Genomic DNA, 11,907 nt, shown 5'->3' with positions numbered 1-11,907 from the left:
AGGAAAAACACAACAACCTCAAACATCCACCCAAAATAGGGTAGGATGATCAACATCAAATCAAAGGAAAGGGACAGGGGGAATAAAACCACAACCATGGAATAAATAACAACAACTAGAAACCCCCAAATGAACTTGTGTTGTTAAGAGCATAACTATGACAACAAGGACGAGTAACACAATAACCACAACCAAGAAAGAAGAGGAAAGGCCCACCTAGAGAATGATACTCTAGTAGGAAATGTCTCCACCAACACCAAAAGAAAAAATATGGAAAATAAAAACCCAACTACTAACCACATGGTAGACCCCTCTTCATCTACCTCTCCTATAATCACTGAAATCCTACCACAACCACCTCTCCTGCTCATTTTATTTTCAAATTCTATTCCTTTCTAAACATAGCTTACAAACTACATCTACTTAGGATGTGTTGCAATATTGTAAATCTAATAGTTGTTTCTACACATGAAATCTTGTGTGCTTTACCACTTGGGCTAGCTACTACAATACTCTTGATAATTATTTTGATTCAGTAAACCTCTCTCTCTAAATATGGTTTGATAGATAAAATTTATGAGAGGTATTTTGTATGTTAGGCAATGTTTAATTTGAAATATATTATTTATGTCAGAGTGTTTATGATTTCACAATATATGTGCGAGCTAAATTTTCGTAATAAATTTATCTCCAAGACAACATGTGGTCCCATGCTTCTAAGTCACATGTTGTAACCTTGAAGCCACAATAACTAGCTCCCTTAATTTGAGATCCTAGATATCATATTCTATCTATATATTAAACCTCTTAGATGTTAGCATAGATAGGTATGCCTAGATTCCACACCTCCCCATCTCTAGATGTTTTCAATCTTTATAACAAGTCATTTCTAGTCTAACTTTAACATCATCTAGAAAATGTTGTATGACATCAACATGGTTGAGGGATTGTGGTAATCATTTCCCTAAGTTTACTATCTGTGTGGGGGAAAAAGTGACACTAAGCAAACATGCCCTAATCTCACTTTCAATCACACACTTGTGGAATATGAAAGAGCCTAGAGGTATCACACAATTGGCTACTTCTTTTTGTGGAAGAGAGAGCCACGGGCTACCTATTAGGATTTCTATTCCTTTGTTGCAAATGATAGATAGAATGATGCAAGTTCAATTCCTAACCCCAAAGTGCAAGTACGAACTAATAACAAGATTGCAGAATTGAACTTAAACAATGGAAAGTTGTAAACACAAGGACAAGACAAGAATGCAAATGCGTACCCGGAGTTAAAATCTGAGTGAAAATGTTTAGGACAGGGGCGCGGGCGCCACTGTCCTGATTCTACCCCTGAAACTGTTGTTTTGCAACCTGAAAAGCTGTCAAAAATGCTGAAACTTGCTATCTGACAGAAGGACCAGGGTGCCCAGCGCCCCTGTCCTAGTAGGACTAGGGCGCCCCACACCCCTATCCTGGTCTTTTGCTCTGAAATTTGGTGTGGGGCTCAGTTTCGGTCTACTTCTGCCGGATCTGCAACTTGCGGCGTCGTCCAAATCCCGAAATCTGTACTTATATCTGAAAAGGTGTGTTGGGCGGCTATGTAGGGTTTTGCCTTAGTCAACCCCCCGCTTTGGTGATTTCCACCTCCACGAATAGCCAATTTGTATTGTAAAAGTAGTGTGTGTGCAGACCTTGTGCGTGTGCAAGACCCTAAAATTCAAGTAAGCAAACTAGAGCAACCTAGAAAGTAAACCCTAATTACTTGTAAATGATAATGTAAATGCTCCAAATCAAGATGCAAAGTGATCTAAAGCATGAATATTAATGATATAATGAGGCTTATGTAAAGACATGAAAACAACATGAAATCATACCCAATCCCAAGGGAGGGGTACAAGCCAATCTTCAGTCGGTGATCCCCTATTGCTCTTCAATGTGTTCAAAGCCCTAAATGGATGAATGAAATTGATGAATACTGGATGGATGGATGTTGAATGTTGTTGAAGTCTTCAAAGATCTGCTCTTTCGCTACATAGAAGGCCCTTGAAACCAAAATCTGGATCCTTTCAAATGAAGAAAGAGAGCTCTTATATATGAAACCCTAGGTTCTAATTTCAACTTTTGGCTGACCTAGATATTGAATCTCCCGCCCATTTCTTCGGGTTAAGCTTTATTTTATGATTGGATTGCGCTCCTCAAGTTTTGGGAAAAATATCCGGGACCATGTGCACTCCGGGCGCCATGGTCCTCTTCGGGCGCCATGGTCCTGACAACTTTTCACCAAATTTTCAGGGCCATCGGATATGATGATTTTAGAGAGAATCCCGAAGTTATAGCTGATTTCGAGATGTTTTGACCCTTGAAATCAAGCCCCCAAGTTCAAAATAGGACCTAATTAGGGTTTTTGATTAAATGATGTATTGGAAGAATAAAATGAAAGGGGCACACTTTAATGAAAAGGGCCCAACTTTATGATATGGGAGATGATGAAATAGAACCTTAGGCCTAATTAATTTAATTAATTAAGTGCTAAAGGGGAAATGCAATGCAAAATGCAAAATGCGCCACGGCGGGTGCTAAACTAGGTGTGAAATTGTACCACCCTAGCAAGTGCGTACAATTTACGACACTACATTTAGCCCCCACTTTAGCGGTCATATGAACACTACGTGCATATGCAAGCTAAAGTACAGAAAAGTAAACATTATTTGAAAAAGGATATATCCATAAGTCTTTCGAACGAAGCCCCCAGCGGTATCTGCAGTACACAGCTAGGAACCGCACCCTACAAAACCACAAGTTAGATCACAAAATCACCTAATGCTTACTAAGGAAGGTGGTGAAAATTCGAGGGTAGCTATATGCCCCCCCCTGTTTCGGCTTGCTAATTTTAGTGAGTTGAAACAGGGTATCATGTTTACCACTTCGAATTGTTAAAGAATATTGATGACAAATGCTCACAAGAAGATTTGATATGAGATTAAAAATTAATGGAGAATCATTTGGTAAGAAAGAGGACTAAATCTCAATTCCAACACAACAAAGAGTGTGAGGATTTGAGAGTTCTCTAACACAAGATGAAGGATGTAAATGGAAACAAAATGCAAAGAGGAGAAAAGAAAGGAAAAAAGCATGAATACACACATTGGTGATCCATGAAAAGAATAGTGAGAGAGAAAACATGGACTTATCACCCCTAGATCTTGTCTAGGTGATCCATGGGATAAAGGACATGGAAAACTAGCCCCTAGAGTCTGTCTAGGTGATCCATGTAAGGGAGGAGAGTGAGAAAGTCTAGTCTTATGCCGCTAGTTCCACTCAACCTCGTGCATGTGTGTGTATGGGAGGTTAGAAGCACCTCATAGGAGTCTATGCACGAGTATGCTACAACCTGTATATGTATAGTACAAAAGCATGACATCTCACTCTAAGAGTCTGTGCTCTGGTTTCGAGAATAATCACCTTGCATAAAAGAAAAATGGAGACATCTCGCTCTAAGAGTCTATGCTCTGGTTCCGAGAATGACCCATTGCTCAAAAAGTGTAATGTTTATGTCATAAGCAAAGTAGAACAAGGATACCTACCTTCATCACAAAAGAAGATACCCCAAAAATGCAACAATGTCATAGATCCAAGCAAGAGAGTTTTGCACTCTTTAAGCAAGGATAAGATAGTTGAAAAAGGGATATCTTGTAGTATGTGTAAAGGAGATCCTTAGAGGAGAAGAGATCTTTGTACAAAAGACACCTATCCCCGAGAGGAATTGTCTTAGACAAATATAACATCTTCTAGAATAAGACAAAGAAGAGAATAAGAATGCAATACTTCCTTCTTTTGCGAGGTGAAAGTGATTCTTAATGAAGGATGACGCTCTTTTTAACCCAATTGGGAGAGTGAATTCATTATGGATGTATTTTACCAAGTGCAAAAGAGGTTGTAGTCAAGGACTTACACCTCTTGTAAGAGAGAATCCTTGAACAAACAACAACAAATGCATACAAGGAATAACATCAAGTAATAAAGTTCACACCATCCACGAAATAGGAAAAAGTGGATCCTTAGAAAAAAATAAGGAAAGATCATTGCCTCCCAAGGATAAGGACAATGAGAAGGACTTACACAATCTTCTAGGGAGAGATTTAGACATAAGCAAATTGTACTACATACTCACATGAGTTCATGCAAGCAAGACATTAGTGTATGTAAAATGCTCCTCACAAGAAGTGGGTAGGATAAGAAAGAGAATACACATCTTCTCCCATATCTAGGAAAAGAGGATTCTAAAGAAAAGATGATCAATATTTCCACACTATTACCCCATAGTAACAAGAGATAACATAGAAAAAATTAGGCTATTATGTTGCTTCAAAAATATGACTGCACTTGAAATTGTACCATCATGAATGACAATGAGCCCCCAGTAAATGAGCTACCAATGTCACATAATGATGAGCAACATAATAGCCATTAATGTTATTTAAAGACATGATAGATTGAATGAGGTATTTGAATATGACATGATGAATGCTCAACTATAAGTGAGATCAAAAACATGTATAAAATGATAAAAATTGAAGAAAGAAAGTTATGAGAAATCTTAGAAGAGAGATGAGTGTAATTTATTAGAGCCTTATCCCTGGAGGAAAGGACTTTATGATGAATGGGAGATAAAGATTCATAAGTGGATTTAGAAATTTGAGGGGAGTCATAAAGAGATTTGTTCATCACCAATATTTCCTTATGGGGGGAATGAGAGTTGATAGAAGTAGAAGGTGATTTAGTTGAAGTGAGATCATCATCACTACTAAATATAGCATTCACATTGAGAGATGGTCTTTTAGATGCTTTGGTGGGCTTAGAAAGATTATATCCAGGTCCAAATGAATATTCATGCATGTTATGTTCTAAAGGAACTTTAATTCCTTGTTCATTTGTGCCACAACCATTTCCACTATAGCCACTCTTAGCCAAAATATGAAAACCACGACCATAACGATTAGCCATTTCAGAAAGAAAAGGTGGTTTTTCATAAGACAAAGAATCAAATTCTTCAAAATTAGAGGTGTGAGGAGAAGAAGTTTGAGAAGCAGCCACAAAATTATTGCTCATAGGTTCAGGTAAGACTGATTGATTTCTAGTTTCTTCCTTCTTTTTAACTTTAAGCTCTCTAGGAGGAACCCTATACTCACCTACAAAGGTGGGATTGAAATCAAGAGATCCCCAATCGTCTTCTGCGAGAACCTTCTTAGGATCAAAAGCCTTTTCATGTGTAGATTCAAGTTGAGAAGAATCTTCTTCAGGAACTTCAGACTCACCCAAGGAATTTTGATTATCAGAGGGTAATGATTCATCCATAGGTATCTTGTTTAATGAGTCATCACTAGAAGAGGAAGGCTTAGAATAACTCCCTTTGGAAGTAGATGTTTGCAAACAAGCTTGAAAATTAGTATCACCTATCAAGGTATATATCTTATTATTATAAATAAATTTAACTTGTCTATGCAATGTAGAGGGGACAGCTTGCATACTGTGAATCCAAGGTCTCCCTAATAACAAGTTCTATGTTAGATTTCCCAACATAACATGGATAGGAGTAGGCAAAGTAACAGGTCCCACTGTGATGGGTAAGGTGATAATACCTAATGAAGACTTAGCCACATTATCAAAGCCTTGAATGGGACGAGAGTCAGGCTCAATAAGGGATGTATCCACATTCATCTTATGCAATAGATTAATGCTACACACATTAAGGCCAGAGCCATTATCTACCAGTGTTCGTCTTATAGAAGTGTCATTTATGATAACCACAATCATCAAGGGATCATATTGATGTTGACTTTCACTAGTAGGCAACTCATCTTGAGTAAACACAATTTGAGCTTTAGTATTCATCACAGAGTTAACCAAAGACACTATATTACTAGGTGTATTAGGTGGAGGAACATTCAAATCTTTCAAGGCATCTTGTAACATTCCATGATGAGCGGAAGAAGTTTGGATCAAATCCCAAAGGGATATCTTAGCAGGAGTAGTTTTAAGTTGTTCTATGAGATCATATTCCTTACCAAGAACTTGTGAAATACGCGGAGCTTGAGGAAGAATAAGTTGGGAAGGAGGAAGTGAAGTTGGAATAACTAGAGGAGGATTAGGTTGCCTATTGTTTCTTGTGTTATAAGTATGGGCAACTGCATGATAACTCTCTCTAGTCAGTTGCTTAGCATACTCATAAGGGCTCTTAGTAGAATAACCTCCTTGCACAGTAATAATAGGTTTCTTAGGAGTACAAAAAGAATCATTAGCATAACCACCTTGAACCACTAAGATAGGCTTACTTAAAGGTTGAGAAATTTTGAGAAGGACAGGCACCTTGGACAGTGAAGAGAGGTTTGTTAGGTGTTTCATCCACATGATCAAATTAATTGAGGATGGTTTAGAGGAATGAACAAAAGTGTTGGAAGAATTATTGATAGTCTTATCTTGCACTAAAATCTCATCACGAATTAAATCAATTTTAGGAGAGAGACAAGGGGTAGGCATTGATGTTCTAGTAGGAAGAGGAAAGGTCATATCATCCTCTATCATCAAATGATCTACATGGGGAATAAACTCTCTAGGAGAAGGATCAACATTACTCTCTAAAGTCTCACTTTTGAGAGGGAGATCTTTGAAAGAGATGTTAACCATCTTTCTTTGAACTAGGGTTTCCTTATGAGTAGAACCAAGTTGAGGAGAGGGAGAATAATTGAGATTCAAGGAAGGTGAGAAACTATCAAGGGAGTTTTCAATCTTGATTTCATCCCCTTTTGCTAGGGGTAGAGAATAATCTATACCTTCTTCTAATGGTTCATCCCAAATAGTGAGGTTGTTGAAAGGAATGTTTGAAGTATTGTCAATTCCGGGAGAGGAGATAACATTGTTTATTAATTCCTCGTCCTTAGGAGGGAGAGCATCAATAGATGTGTTAAACTCATCCTCTTTCCTCAAAATATGTTCAATATGATCTTTAGGGGAGAGAGAATTAAGGAAATTGCTTATTATTTCATCTTCTTTCTCTAAGGGATGCTTATGGGTAAGACAAACTTTAGGAGAAGGGTAAGCATTTATAATTAATTCGTCATCTCTAGTGGGAATTTTGTTGGAAAATGAAATGCCATCACTAGGAAATGTAGGGATAATGTCATCTTCTTGCACAAAAGGATCTTCATGAAGGGAGTGTTTTTTAGGAGGAACATGAACATATTTCTCCAAAGATTCATGCTTAAGAAGGAGATCTTTGAAAGAAGTGTTCATAACCTCTTGTTGCACTAACATGCCCCCATTGGAAGGACCAACTTTAGGAGAAAATAAGTCAATGTCCATCAATACCTTTTCACTTAGAGAGGCATCATGTAGGGAAGGTGAAGTAACATTAAGAAATGTGTTTGTGATATCATTCTCTTCCTCTAGGACAGCTAAATAGGAAGGGCGCATTTTAGGAGAATTGTCAAGATCACTCTTAAAGTCTTCATCCTTAGAGCATGGGAGAGTCTCAAAGGGATTGGTAGAAACTCTTTTAGGCACTAAAATGTTGTTATAGATGGGGGGAGGTTCTTTAGGAGAAGGAAAAATTGAAACAAGGGAAGCTAACCCATTATCACATCTATGAAATGAATGCATCATGACAACAATTTTCCTCTTTCAAATGATAAAACATGCAAAATAGAAGGAAATGTATAATTTTAAACAATGCAAGAACTTAGAATGTAGATTTAGAAAATGAAATTTATGATTCAAATGAGTTCCTAAATTAGATTTGAAATTACTGATCCCAATTAAGCTATCCACGAGTTCAACTTTGAATTGAAAAATTAGGATTTTAGCAAAAATTTCCTCTAAATTTTTGGATCTTGCAAAAAATCAAAACTTGTAAATACAAATTTGAATTTGAAATAGCATAAACACTCAAATTTGAAAACATAAATCAGAATTAGAGAAGATTGGAATTCACGTCGGGTTCACCAAAAATGTGTGGGGGAAAAAGTGACACTAAGCAAACATGCCCTAATCTCACTTTCAATCACACACTTGTGGAATACGAAAGAGCCTAGAGGTATCACACAATTGGCTACTTCTTTTTGTGGAAGAGAGAGCCACAGGCTACCTATTAGGATTTCTATTCCTTTGTTGCAAATGATAGATAGAATGATGCAAGTTCAATTCCTAACCCCAAAGTACAAGTACGAACTAATAACAAGATTGCAGAATTGAACTTAAACAATGGAAAGCTGTAAACACAAGGACAAGACAAGAATGCAAATGCATACCCGGAGTTAAAATCTGAGTGAAAATGTTCAGGACAGGGGCGTGGGCGCCACTGTCCTGATTCTGCCCCTGAAACTGCTGTTTTGCAACCTAAAAAGATGTCAAAAATGCTGAAACTTGTTGTCTAACAGAAGGACCAGGGCACCCAGCGCCCCTGTCCCAGGGACCAGGGAACCCAGCGCCCCTGTCCTAGCAGGACCAGGGTGCCCCACGCCCCTGTCCTGGTCTTTTGCTCTGAAATTTGGTGTGGGGCTTGGTTTCTGTCTGCTTCCACCGGATCTGCAACTTGCGGCGTCGTCCGAATCCCGAAATCTGTACTTATATCTGAAAAGGTGTGTTGGGCGGCTATGTAGGGTTTTTCCTTAGTCAACCCCCCGCTTTGGTGATTTCCACCTCCACGAATAGCCAAGTTGTATTGTAAAAGTAGTGTGTGTGCAGACCTTGTGTGTGTGCAAGATCCTAAAATGCAAGTAAGCAAACTAGAGCAACCTAGAAAGTAAACCCTAATTGCTTGTAAATGATAATGTAAATGCTCCAAATCAAGATGCAAAGCGATCTAAAGCATGAATACAAATGATATAATGAGGCTTATGCAAAGACATGAAAACAACATGAAATCATACCCAACCCCAAGGGAGGGGTACAAGCCAATCTTCAGTCGGTGATCGCCTATTGCTCTTCAATGTCTTCAAAGCCCTAAATGGATGAATGAAATTGATGAATGCTTGATGGATGGATGTTGAATGTTGTTGAAGTCTTCAAAGATCTTCTCTTTCACTGCATAGAAGGCCCTTGAAACCAAAATCTGGATCCTTTCAAATGAAGAAAGAGAGCTCTTATATATGAAACCCTAGGTTTTAATTTCAACTTCTGGCCAACCTAGAGATTGAATCTCCCGCCCATTTCTTGGGGTTAAGCTTTATTTTATGATTGGATTGCGCTCCTAAAATTTCGGGAAAAATGTCCGGGACCATGTCCTCTCCGGGCGCCATGGTCTCGACAACTTTTCACCAAATTTTCAGGGCCATCGGATATGATGATTTTAGAGAGAATCCCGAAGTTACAACTGATTTCGAGATGTTTTGACCCCTGAAATCAAGCCCCCAAGTTCAAAATAGGACCTAATTAGGGTTTTTGATTAAATGATGTATTGGAAGAATAAAACGAAAGGGGCACACTTTAATGAAAAGGGCCCAACTTTATGATATGGGAGATGATGAAATAGAACCTTAGGCCTAATAAATTTAATTAATTAAGTGCTAAAGAGGAAATGCAATGCAAAATGCAAAATGCGCCAAGGCGGGTGCTAAACTAGGTGTGAAATTGTACCACCCTAGCAAGTGCGTACATTTTACGATGCTACACTATCTTGTTTTCTATTAGTTTCTCCCACTCCCACAAATGTATTAATCATAATTTTGGCATCTACTCAAGGTATAATTCTTCCCCATCTTCCATTTTTAAGTCGTTAGAGAAAGATAAATTAGAGTAATTATCGTTGCTATTAAAACCATTGTAATTAATGTTTGTTATGACATCCTCTCAAGTACCATCCCTCCATTCTATGAACGTAGCATGTCCACCTCTACTCCAACATCCTCCCCTAGCCCTCCTTACTACCATCACCCTTCCTACACACCCTACCCATCTACCTCTTTGTGTCCTGGAAACCTCCATCATTGCATCACACATCCTTCCCACAAATGTTGCTCCTAATCCTATAGTGAACCATTTATGGTAGTATTTTTCCCACACTATCTATACCCATTTGTAACTCTTACAAAACAAACCACTCTATGTATGTCATATACTATCTCATCTAGGTCACTTTAGTCATCTACCACTACTTTCCTTTTCACTTGTGGTCCCTAATATACAACCTCCCATGTGAAATCATGCAAACACATTAGAAAATCTAGTAAAACCTACATGATGCCTAATGATTATCTTTAACTACCTAACACAAATTCAATAGTCGTACTAATAGAAATAGCCAAAAGAAGGAAAACCTAAGGATGATTCACATAGTACAAACAAACTTTTTTATTCCAAAAAGAATACATGAATCCTTGACTTCATTTTCCCTCATTCTTTATTTTTATAAATTATTTTTTATTTTAATTTATTATAATATATATTCGCTTGTTACTAGTAAACATAGATTTATCACAAAAAATAATAATAAATTGTAAGTAAAAAATATGAAAAAATATTCAACTAACATATTGATTTCTTATTCACAATCAAGTAAAATTATATTTGTATATACATGAAACAAATTTTATTGAAGGAAATGGAAAATGCATTGAATTAGAATGCTAATAAATAGAAATTGGTGATATAAATATTGAATTAGAAATGAAAAAAAATATATAGATTCCTCAACTATCAAATTCAAGATCTATTTTCCAAAAATATTGATATTATTTTATTTTTTTACATTATGAGACAATTTTTTTTATATTATTTAATTTTACCCCGTATTGTGTGAAGAATAGAAGGGAATCTAATGACTTTCCTATTGGTAAACAAAAGAGTTTAAGCTATATAAGATCATTCAACTCTGAAAAAGATGTAATCAATTAAGAACTACTAAACATGACATGTCCAAATAAGACAATTAGTTTTTTATGGAGAAATATTCATCTAGAAAGTCATTCTCTTTAGCTAAAAACCAAGGACTGCAGGGTATCCATTCCACCATATTCATATGAAGACAATACTAGCCTCATCTCTTATGATATTGAAGCCTTGCACTTAGTAAGACTGGATTTGTAGTGAGCCTTCTAAGAGCTATTCAACTTCACTAGCAAACCACATACACATTGACCAAAACCATTATTTTGAAATTAACAACAAAAAATAGTCGTAAAAAATAATGCATACTAAACCATAATAATCTTAGAATAAGAATAATTAAAAGATGCCAATATCAAAATTACACCAAAAGAAAAAGAGACGTGTTATTGACACGATCATATTAAGAACATGCATAAAAAGTTGTGGAAGCTTTAGATTCAAAGATTTATAATATAATTAATGACAAGAATAATTAACACATATTTTTCATATTAAGATTCAACTCAAAGAAGGGACTATGACTGCTCTATTTAATATGCATATTTGGGTGCTAATCATTATTAGCAAAATCAAGTGATAGCAATAAAATGACCACAATTCACATGACATGATAATATGCGTTTGTGATACTATTCACGGATAGAAGCCTACAATTGAAAAATTATTTATATATATATATATATTATAGGTATTGTCTCTCTGGTTGCGGTGAGAATGAATCCTCTTCTTTGTGGTAGGCCTTGATCCACGTCCTCTACGCCTTCGAGATTCAGGTGGTGTGCATGGTCTTCTACTTTCTCCATTAGGATAACTCCTATTAGTATATTGGTTAACATATCTATCGTTTGGATCTTCACATTCATAACCACAACGTATTGGCAACTCAAACTCTTCCTTATACGTATGGTCTCTGTGGTTTTAGTGAGAGCATATCCTCTTCTTTGTGGTAAATGTTGACACACCTCTTTTACACCTAATATGCTCTATAGAAAAATTTATAAGGTTCTATTCCTCAGATCATTGTTTGATAGT

This window comes from Cryptomeria japonica, chromosome 1, assembly GCF_030272615.1.
Source record: "Cryptomeria japonica chromosome 1, Sugi_1.0, whole genome shotgun sequence".
NCBI classification, from domain to species: Eukaryota; Viridiplantae; Streptophyta; class Pinopsida; order Cupressales; family Cupressaceae; genus Cryptomeria; species Cryptomeria japonica.
The sequence above is the reverse complement of the archived record's forward strand: the minus strand, read 5'-3'. Positions refer to the sequence as shown.